General features: G+C 46.3%; 1 long non-coding RNA gene across 3 annotated transcripts in view; it reads left to right on the forward strand.

Moving 5' to 3' along the window:
- Positions 1 to 11,672, forward strand: part of LOC109389894 (uncharacterized) — an 88,068-nt gene that overhangs the window by 16,284 nt on the left and 60,112 nt on the right. Inside the window, exon 1 of one of the 3 annotated variants that reach the window (XR_002125487.1) lies at positions 10,771 to 10,860. The exons of the other annotated variants lie outside the window; for them this stretch is intronic. This is a non-coding gene — a long non-coding RNA (uncharacterized LOC109389894). Of the gene's footprint in view, positions 1 to 10,770; positions 10,861 to 11,672 lie in introns of those variants that run through there. 3 annotated transcript variants of the gene reach the window in all.

Below are 11,672 nucleotides of genomic sequence, written 5' to 3' on the forward strand. Positions count from 1 at the left end.
AGGGTAAGAAAACAGCAGTGTGAATTGTTGCAAAAAGCAACCTGCAGGGTGCCAACTTTCTCAGGCCCCCCCAAAAAACTAGTTGTTAAAAGCTGAGCTTTCTGGTGAAAAGATCAGCGCTGCAGAATGGCTTCCCTATATGTCAGCAGGCTGGGACAGAGAGCAACCTGAGATGTGTCTACATAAATGAATGATTAAGGTGACTCACCCCTGTCAAAAGGAGCTTTTCGAAAAAGTAAAAGTAAAAGTAAGAGGGAAAGAAGAGATGAAAGTAAAGGAAAAGAACAGTAGGGTTTGAATTTAAAACAATTGGAACAAGAAAGTTGAGTGAGTCACTCATTCAGGTCGTGCGGACCGCTGTCCCGGACTCAGTTTTAAGGTCAGGGTCTCTTTGTTTGTGAATTTCCTGGAGAGATAACTCACCATTCTCAGTGCTGGTCCCAGGCACATGGTGGCATACTGGGAATATTTGCCCTGGGGCTGCTGCAGTCCTTCTGATGGCCACGGAACAGCCACTGTCCCTGAGCAGTTTCAGTCTCACCATGTGCAGCCTCAGTCACGGGACAGACTCCCTGAGGCAGCAGTCCGGCCAGTTGAATGGAGAGGGAAGCGCTGTCCATCGGTGCTGCCCCACTTTTACCATAGATCTCTCGTTCTTATGCTACATCGTCCCTGGTGTCAAGAACTGGCCCAGACAGTGACCAATGAAACCTTTATGATTTGCTAATGTTTTAACCAATCTTCAGTTTGCAAAGGGATTTTTTTTTTTTACACTAAAGATGTGTCAGTTTTGTTTCTAGTCACACTTGGCTATGATAAAATACATGATGCTGTTCCCATCGTTTTCATCTCTTTGCTGCTTGATTCTGAGCCATCCCTTAGCCACTGTTAGGCCTTGGGGACCTCCTCATGAAATGCACATAATACCTTCTTTGCTGACCTCACCGTAATACCTGTGAATATGAAATAATTTGCTCTGGGAGAATGTGGTGTATTGGTCAGTGTTGCTGCAGTAAGAAATAATCCCCAAATTTCAGTGGTTGGAAGCAATGAGCATCTTGCTTATGTTTTATGTCAGGGGGTGCAGCTTGGCTCCTGTGGCCCTGCTCCGTATTTCTTCTTCTAGGACCTGGGCTGAAGGGGCAGCTGCTTCTTGGATTGTGTCACGCTCATGACAGAGGGAAGAGAGTGAGCAAGATGGCAGAAACTTGCAATGGTTCTCAAAGCTTCTGTTTTATTCTACTGATGGTCCATTTGCTAAACAGGGCAATGGCCAAGTCCTGTGTTAATCGTGTCCCCCTCCTAGGGGAGGGAGGTGGTGTGTGCAAGTCCCATGGCAACCGGGAAGGCTGTATAACCTTTTTACAATTGAAAAACTCATGCAGTCAAACCCACACACTGTAAACCTACTAAACTGATGCAAACATTATGTTCTTAGTAAACTAATATTCAGTGGCATCGTAGAACTTGAGCTTTTATCGGGTGTTGGTATTTTAGTCAACTAGACTACACTGTACCAGCCAGCATTCAATTGTCCTAGAACGTGGCTTGCTCCACGCTGGAAGACATCTCGTGTCATTTACCGCCATGTGTTAGGGGTGAAACCTAGCACTGTGCCTGGGAAACGGTAGATGTTCGATACAAGACTAGTTATTCTGCATAACTACACTGGGTCACAGCTACTGCGATACTCTGGGAACCCAATAGTCAAATGTAATTGAGGTTTTCAGTCTATTGAAGATGAAAAACTGTGGCAAAGCATGCATTTTAACCTGGTGCTGGATAAACAGGTTAATCAATTTATTTCTTAAATTCAAATATAATCACATCTCTGAAGACTCCCCCCACCCCCCGCCCCCGTGTTGGGACTCATTATATCAAAGAACTCTTGTGGTGCAAAGATCATTCAAGGTCCCAACATTGTTGATGGTCACCAACCTTGTCAGGGACAGTGATAACAGTGCTTTTGACCATCGTTGCGTCTTTCTTTCTGGCTTTCCAAAACACTATTCTTTATATCTGTTGTTGTTGTTTTTATTCCTATCCTACCTTGCTGGAAGCAATGGCAGCCTCCTAAATTTAGAGAAATGAAAGCCAAGGCACCAAGATGTGAGGGCAAGACCAAAGGCTGTGCAGGGGGTGTCGGCCACGGTGCCACTTACCTGCTGTGTGACCTCGGGCTGGTTACTCAACCTCTCTGTGCCTCAGTGGTCACCTCTGCAAAATATGGATAATAATAATAACAGCATCTTCCTCCTAGGGGTGCTGTGAGAATTTGATGGAGTCATGCATGTGAAGTGTTTGGAGCCATGCGTGGTACCTAATAAGTGCTCAATGTGTTCGAGATCTGTTTTAATTATTAGCTCTGACCAGTCTTGGCACAGAAGGGAGAGCAGGAAGCAGAAAGCAGCATAACTGTCTGCTTCTCAGGAACCATCCTCCCTGTTTCTGGTCTTTAGAGAAGGGAGAGCAAAAGTAGAAATGAGGTCCTGGATTGAGCCGGGCTGTGGGGCCCCGCACACTAAAGGATTGAGATGGATGGTGAGGAAGGGCCTCTGCAGCAGATGTGGCCACGGTCTCATGACAAGGTGCAGAGGCCGGAAAACTCTTCAGGTTCAGGGTTCTCATTACTGTTGTACCTAGCCCGGGAAGTCAGGGGACCCCGTGGGCTCTCTGATTGGGCAGGACTTCTGGTCTGTTCCAGCCATGAGCCTCGAACTACTGTGGTGGTGACTCGGACAGGAGCTCCCCAAACAATGTTCATTTGAGGCACAAGGAACATTCACAGCGATATTGTCCCTCGTTCTCCTGGGCCTCTGATTATGTCTCACGTGACAGCCTGGGTCAGGCAGGACCAGCTTGTCAAAGGTGTGGGGCCTCTTATGTGTGAAGTGCCGCTCAGGAAACACGCCCAGAGCCATGTCTCAGGATGAGGGCTTAGGGGGTCCCAGGAGGATATTTAAAATGCAAAGGGCCGGGCCCCCACACAGCCGGAAGCACCTTCCACGTGTGTAGTATCCTTTGGGGTCCTTGCGGACCCTCATTGTCGACTTCCCTCTAAGACCTTGAGCAGACAACATTTTAAGAGGCCATTGTGCACTTGCATATGGACTTGGAGATGATAAAACGCTCTTCTGCTTTTTATCCTGTAATGGAGACTTTTCCTTTTCTCTAACACATTTAACTTGAGTAATTCCATCCAGAGCATCCCAACATTTCAAAATCCATTTCTACATCTAATGCTTTTGTCACCAGGATTAACAGGCTTTACCAAGAAAAAAACAGCTCATTTAAAATGCTGTGCTTTAGCAATAACAGCGAAAATATAGGCCTTGCTTAATAGTAATCATGTTGCCCTCTGTCATCATTGGTGAGGTAAAACATTCTGTGGACAGCTCAGATGCCATGGGTTCAAGGGCTCAAGGACACTGATTTTCAGGTGGGTTCCCGCCTATATGGTCTTTCTTCCTCTCCACAACAGTCCTGGAAACTACACATTATTAATACCCATTTTATGGAAGAGGGAATTGAGGCTCAGGGATGTGAGCACTGAGGTGATAAGAGCTGGTGAATGGAGGGCTGAGGACTTGAACCCACAAGCATGTCTGACCCAGACTGTGTGTCCTTGGCACTGCATACAGTAGTGGTCAGTTGTGTGATGACTGGACCGAGCTTTCCGAGGGCACGTTCTCTCTCCAGCTGCTTGGGCCAGAGTGGGTGAGGATTTGTGCTGATGGGAACCTTTATAATGTGTTTCAAAGTATTTATCTGAGGGTAGTCCTAGTGGTCAGGCATGGTGGTCCCCTGTACAGGGCACCCCTCCACCCAGCCATGCAGTGGTATGGAAAGGGGGAGGGGCTCAGGGTTAATCTAGCCTGGGCTCCTTGGTGGGGGAGTTCTTCTCATCTATACTCTGCCATCAGCTTCTACCCAAGGCTGAACGTCTACCCTTTGACCTTCTGAACATGTGCAGTGGCAATGGGGCTGTGATAACTGGGCGTGGTTCATTCATTTATGCCTTTGCTCATTCTGTCAATATTTATTGAGCACCTACTATATTCCTGGCACTAAACAAAACAAAGCCCCAGTTGTTGTCTTTTGTGTGTACACACACACACACACACACACACACACACACACACACACACACTGTCAGGCAGCGGTGAGTACTAGGAGAAGAAGTAAAGCTGGGTAATGGGGGTAGAGAGGAAAGGAGGTTCACTTTTATAGGGGTGATTCAGAGAAGGCTGTCTGCTCAGCAGACATGGAAAGAAGTGGGAGATGAGCGATGTTGACACCTGCAGGAAGAGTGTGGATTGTACCAGGCAGAAGGACAAGAAACTGGGGGGATCCCGAGCTGAGAGCGTGCTTTGCTGATTCCCAGACAGGAGAAGAGGGCCGGACGTTTGTCTGGGAGAATAAATGAGGCCGGAGGAGTAACAGGCCAGGTGAAGCCCAGGAGACCTGGAGGGCCTCGTGGAATGGGTTTGTAACACGGAGAAGGGGAGCTAACATTTACCGAGCACCCCGTGTGCACGAAGTTCTCACCTGGCTCTGATCTTTCCGATAGCTCTGCCAGAGTAGCTGGTAGGATGGAGCTGGTGGGAAAGCTGGGGTGCTTACCTGCAGTCAGGTAGCTCACATGTGGCAAAACCAGCATGTAGACACGGTCTTTCGGATTTCAGACCTGCTTCCAATTTAGACATTGTTAACTATTTGGTATTTGAATATACTTGTTTATTTACTTATTTTTTTGCTTCATATCAACTATGATGATATAAGAAAGCTCAGTTTCCACACACTAATTTTCGTTAATGCAGCATTGGCTATAAAACATCTTTTTGGAAGGAGGATTGTACCAGATGTGGTTTTGTTGCTTGATCAAATTAATATATTCCCTGTTACCTCGTATGTATCAGTGTGAGTTCGCCAGAGAAATAGAACCAATACGATATTATATATATATATATATATATATATATATAAAATATCTTCAAGATATTATATATATATATATAGAGAGAGAGAGAGAGAGATAGATAGATAGATAGATCTCCAAGAACTGCAGGCAGTCTGCAAGCTAGAGACTCAGGAGAGTCACTGGATTGAGTCAAAAGACAAAAGACCAATGTGCCAGCTTGAAGACAGATAGAGAGAGCAAATTCTCTCTTACTAGGCCTTTTTTTTTTTTTCTATGCAGGCCTTCAACTGATTTGATGAGGCCCACCCACATTGGGCAGCTTTACTCGGCCTACTGACTGACATGTTCATCTCAAGCAGAAACATCCTCACAGACACACCCAGCAAATGTTTAACCAAATATTTGAGCACCCTGTGTCCCAGCAAGTTGACACACAATAGTGACCATCACAGAGACCATTTTCAAATATAGATACAATGAAAGAAAACAGAAAGTTATAGTGAGGAAGTGTCAATGCCAGACGTGCCACCTTTGATCTTGCAGGGAGGCCTGGGCTCGCCTGCCAGGACAGAGTCCAGAGCCCTGGACCCCCTGGCGTGGAACGCTTCCCTGCGTCCCTAAGACTCTGTGTTTAGCCAACTCACACCCGGTCCATTTCAGGGCAACGCTCCAGCTCCGCTTGACAGGGTAACCAAACAGGCAGATTCTTCAAGATCACCTGGACTAGAGATTTTTAAAATGTTCTGTTCCTGACCACATGGGAAATGGTAATTTTTGTGCAGCACACAGGGGAGATGGATGAAGCTGCCTGTGGTCACAGGGGAGTGGCCTGGGTGTCTCTAGCCACCCTGACCCTACCAGCCATCCCCACAGACAAAGGACATAAATTAGCATAACGTGGCCACATGGAATTAGACCAAGCCACCCATTTTACAGATGAGAATACTGAGGCCCAGAGAGGGGAAAACCAGAACTATCTGATCTGGTCCCTACTTAAGACCTTGCAACTGCATGCATGACTTGCCTTACCATTGTAGTCACTGAATTTCAGAACTATTCATCAGCCATTTGTCACAAATTCTCAGGGACAACTGAATTGTGTATGTGTGTGTGCATGCATATAAACACATATGACTTCTTCCCAACTAGGCTATAAAATATGTAGGGACTGGGTATTTGTCATGCTCTCTCTTTTTTTATATCCTCCAAATTACCAAGCACAATGGCTTGGGCTTTTCTATATATCAGAGTATAAATGAATAGTCATCCATCCTTGTCCTTGAAAATAAACTGCGGCATCCTCCTATGGCGTGCCCCTTCTTCCAGAAAGCCTTCCCAGATCTCACTGGCTGTAAGTAATCTGTGCTTTGTCTGACCCTCTAGAGCATTTTCTTTGTGGTGTCTTTTACCACATTCTACCTTATATTAGAGTCGTAGGTGAATATAATCCATCTCCCTTTCCAATAATATGACCGCTTTGAAAGCAAAACTATGTGTGGTTCACTTCACAGATGGTGTTTACTTAACAGGCATTCGATTCAGATCAGCATTGTTGAGTGCCCCTTACATATCAGATACTGCACCAGGTCTGTTATTACAGGAGCTCGTTTAATCCCCAGCAGCCATGTGACATGGGCGCAACATGCTAGCTTCATGTTAGTATAGGAGGAAACTGAGGCTAGAAGAGGGGGATGTACCTTTTCAAGACTGTTTTAGTTGAAGCTAAGACCTACCTCTAGCTCCAAATCCCACACCCTTTGCCCCAGCCCAGGATATACCCTTGCTCACCTCAGCTAGTGTTTGCTGAATCACCATCCAAGCCAAGAAGAGATGAGTTAATTAATTTAGAGACTAATAAATGCCGGACATAAGTCATGTGTGATTTTCGTGAGTGTTTATAAAAGTACCCTGATATTGGAAAAAATGCGAAAAATGTTGGTTCTCATGAATGTGTTCTGTTCGCCTGCCAGTTGTCCCCTGGAACGTCTGTACGTTCCATGGAAATCTAACTTTCAGATGAAAGAGTGCTTTTACTATCCCAAAGCTTTCCTTCCTGGTTTCTACCACAATAAAGACAGGAATTTGTACCTTTTCATGTTGATGTTAATCAATTTCTTTGATAACTCTTGCATTTATCAGGTAAATCCAATTAGCTGCTGACCAATAGGAGGCTTGGTGGTTATGGCTGTGTGTGTGTGTGTGTGTGTGTGTGTGTGTGTGTGTGTGAACACCCTGCTTTATTTTTCTGCTCCACTGTCTTCTGATTTCCCATAGCAATAGTTGACCCTCTTCCACGTAAAAGACCCCCCAGAGGTAGAAGACAGCATGCCCAGCGATGCTGAATTCATCTCCCATGCGATTATCTTAAGTGTGGCCTCCTCAGAAGCTACTTCTCCAGCCCAGTTAATTCCTGACTCTAATCAGAGCCCATAAGCCCCTATTTATGCTTCTGAGTTGGGTAATAGCCAGTCTCTCCACAAACATCTGCCAAGAAAACACGCTTAGCGGAAGCTTTAGAGAGACGACAGTAGGTATGGCACAGCAGCCGGTTGACAGACGCATCTCGAGTAGCTGGTAGGCTGCAGCTCATTGGGGGACATGGCAGGGAGCGCCCGTAGAAGAAATCATCATTCGCCACTAGAACTCAGTGAGGTCGGCCTTCAGAGGGTCTTACAAATCCTCGGCATGGCCTGTGTGGCACACTGTGTGATGGCTTTGTTTTTAGGGAGTAAAACATGGAGGCTTCCATGACACAGCCATCCACTAAAGAGGCTGATCTTAGAGTAGAGCCTTTCTGATTCTAGTCACAACCTCTCTGTGTGGCAGGGTGGGCACCACAGCTAAGTGGGGTGTTCTGCTGTGCCCCAAAGCAGCTCTCTGCCTCAGACCAAATCCCAGTAACAGCGGAGAGAATGCTGAGATGCTGGCACAGGGAGTCAGCAAGAGAGGTGCACGTCCACGCCCTTTACCACTCCCGGGTCTGCAGGTAGATGAACTTGACTTGTGGGCATCAGATCCTTACCGGATGTCTGCTGGAAGCCAGGCGCTGGGGCAGGGTGAGGGCTAGGCACTTTCTGCCTCAGAGGACAAACCTGGTGGAGAATTGGTTCTCAGAATGTATCCTTGTATCGTGAAACTGGACCTGGCAGGAGACACTCAGAAGGCATCCATTCACTTCTTCATCATCAAACAGATAATTTTAAAACACTGAGCCTGGGTGAGCCCTGAGGATATGACAGGGAGCCGGACTGACAGAGCCTGGCCCTGAAAACGTACTTACAGGTCGCCGAATTGTGGGTGAATAGAGATAAAACAATAGATACCTTAGATAGAGTTTAGATTTAGATAGTGCAGATACTATAGATATACTTTACATTTAGATACAGTTAATACTTATTAACTATAAAAAAACGTGAACATCTGTAATGTGAATAAAATTGCAGAGGGAAGGTTTATACACAATTAGTTACCAGTTTTGATGTGCTTCACTTCCATTTTGACGGTATGTCTTTTTACATTAAAAAAAAAAAAAGTATAGTTGTCCGTTGAAGTCTCTTGAAACTTTCCTCGACTTGTCTGGACAAGTTGGAAACTGCTGAACTTTGCTTCTTTAGTGGGTTGGTATAATTCAGGCAGGCTTTTGGGATAATGTTGCACCTTATGACATCAGAAACGCTTATATCTATAGGCCTTAGCTTCTTGCGTTTCTCCTGCCTAGAGATGCCTTTCGTCTGCCTTTTTCTGTGGTTAAATGCTATTTATTTGTAAAGCTACAGTTCAAAGATTATCAGCTGAAGTCGTCCGTTCACGCATTGGACTAATATTTACTGAGTGCCTACCTTGTGCCATGCATAGCTCTAGCACTGGGGAGATGGCACATCAGTGGAAGGAAGTTAGATAATAAATAATAATGATAACAACTGATCATAACTCAGGTAAAGGGAATAAAGTGATATTTACTGACTTCTAGGATATTAGAAGTTCAAAAGAGCAATGGGGGGAAATGGAGCAAAGAAAAGGGAATCTATTTTGATCTGTGCTGGATATGTTTTAAAGGAAAAGCCAGATTTCTCTGACAGGTTGGATGAGGGGCATGAAATACAGGGAGAGGTCAGAACTGGAAATGAATCTGAGATTCCTCAAAATGTAGATGATACTTAAAGCCATGAAACTGGATGAGATCACCAAAGGAGTGAGTCTTGATGGAGAAGGGAGAGATTGAAGACCTGAGTGCTGTGGGAGGCCAGTGCTGAGAGTTTTGGGGGGGGGGGGGGAGAAAGAGAAGCAACTCGCCAAGGAGGCTGAGACGGAGCAGGCATTAGCTAGAAGGAAGAATAAGAGACTGCGATTTCTAGTAATAAGACTTTCTAGAAGGGATGATGACTCAACTGTGTCAAAATTGCTGACAATCTAGTTAAGGAGGCTGAGAATCGAGTGTTGGATTTAGCATTGTGGAAGTCCTTAGGTCATCCGCCTAGAACCCCAGCCCACCGAGCTGGCTTCCTCTCCATCCTGTATGCTCCTTTAGTGATGCTTTTCTACACGCCGTGACATGACCTGTGTAAGTAGCGAGGCTTCCCACAAAACAGCTTTATGTCTGCGGCCCTGGAGCCATCCTTACTAATTTACTCATGTAAAGTTAGTGAGCTCCTACGACATATCGGGACCACTCTAGGTAGAATGAAGATGTTCTTCTCTGCCCTCCGATATCTGACATTGTAAGGAGAAAAACAAGGTGGACAGAATCTGTTCTAGCAAAAGAAAGTGACTGAGGTGTAGTAAAATGATGGGAGTTCAGAGGACAGGGACGTATTCCCTGGGGGCGGTCAAGGTTGAGTTCATGGCTGAAGTGGCCTTTGAACTTGGTCTTGAAGGATGAACAGGATTTGCAATTAAGGAGGTGGAGAGGCTAGGCGACTATTTTAGATAGGCAGAAAAATAAGAGGAAGGGCACTCAGGTGGGACAGCTGGAAAGTGGTGGTGATCTGGGAAGGAGCCTATGAGAAGGAGAAAAAAGGGTGAGGCTAGAATTTCAGCCAGGACCTGATGAAGAGTGCCTTAGAAATTATTGTCTGGGCTTTATTTCTTAGCCAGTGGGGAAATCGTTAAAGGCTTTTGAGCCGTGAAGTGGCGCAATAATAGCTGTGCTCCTTCAGGAAGAGTCATCTGGCTGCGTGTGCAAAACCATCCCGGAGAAAGATAATAAGGCCTAAATTAGGGCAGTGGCCGTGGGAGGCGGAAGGAGGAGGGGCTCGGAGAGACACTGCAGAAGTCGGCGCCGCAGGACGCAGCCGCCAGCGCGCAGGGTGTGTGGAGTGCAGCTCTGGCCCCCAGCCCTTCCTAAAAGCCGCCGTAAGCCTTGTGAAGTGCAGTGGCTTGTGTGGTCGCTCCCCCTTGTCACCTCCACCCCCACCCTCTTCCAAACTGTGAGTGTGCAAGCTTCACCTCATTAAAGAACTGAAGCTGGCTTATTTTTAGAACTCTGCGATTAATATGGTTGCTGCGTTGAAGAAACAAAGCGACTCTGTGCATTTCAGGACTCCTCACCTGCACTGTGCCCACTTCAAAGAGGCAGTTGTGGCGGTGTGAGCGATGTGAGTTCTGGCGCTGGCCCAGCCGGGTCACCTCCGACCTCCAATCTCCGATCTGCTAGTGCATCCGATCTGATTCATGGCATCTGATCTGATCAGCTGCACACAGCATTTTTGGGAATTGTTAAGCAAAAGCAGTTCTCAAAGCCCAGGGAGGCAATTCATGGTGCCATCCCAACCAACAGTGCCACAGGAAATGTCAAGTGACCCACATGGGGCCCAGGCAGCCTGCCTGCTCATTTCCTTCAGAAAACCCAGCCCCAGGAGTGCAGCTTTTGTACCAGAGGATGGAAACCTTCTAGCTGCTCTGTGACTCACGGTCGTCTAGAGTGGGCTGAGACATGGCAGGTAATGACACCCAGGGGTATCCTTACTGATTTCGGTGAGATTGGAACCCCCGGCTGTGGGGGAGGGGCCTGGCCTGCAGCCAGCCCCAGCATCCCAATTCATGCGGCAGTGCAGGGGGAACAGCCTTTGTGGCGAGGCTGGCTTCCTCCTGAATTTGCCCATAAAAGGATAAAAGTGCTGCTGTCTGGTAGGCAATGGGTAGGGTTGCTGATGATAAATTTTTTAAGTGTGGATCTTTTTTTCTCCCTTTTCGCAAGGAGTGCGTGCGTGTGTTCCCGCTTTCGCACAGTTTGCAGCCTATATGTGCTAACAGATGGATTCAGCCTCATCTTGTATCTAGTGTTACAGAAGGTAAAACTGAAACTGGATGCTATGCTGCATCTTCAATTTAAAAGAGAAAAAAAAATTTTGAAAGCTCTTTAAGGGAACCCTTATGGGAGAAAAGAGTGGTCCAGAATATTGCCTGGCTGCACTCAAAAGGCAAATACGGAAGATCCGTGTAAAAGAGGTTTTCTCCCTCCCCCTCCCCGATGTGTCCAAAATATATGATCGCTGTATCAGAAGTAGGCCAAGCTTTAAGGCTATCATGAATTATATATCAAGAGACATCATTACCCAGGAGTCTTGAACAAATGCCTCGTGGTTTAAATTTTACAATTTTCCCCCCAGTGGCAGCAATTTCTGCATCTGCATTCTTCCTGAGATGGAAAAAGGAAAGTGTTTTACAAAATGCAGGAGGAGGCATTATGCTAATAAAGGCGATTGTGCAGTGGTTGGAAACTGTCCCTCTGAAGGAAGCTTTTATCCCCCCC

The sequence above is a fragment of the Hipposideros armiger genome, unplaced genomic scaffold (assembly GCF_001890085.2).
Source record: "Hipposideros armiger isolate ML-2016 unplaced genomic scaffold, ASM189008v1 scaffold_0, whole genome shotgun sequence".
NCBI lineage: Eukaryota > Metazoa > Chordata > Mammalia > Chiroptera > Hipposideridae > Hipposideros > Hipposideros armiger.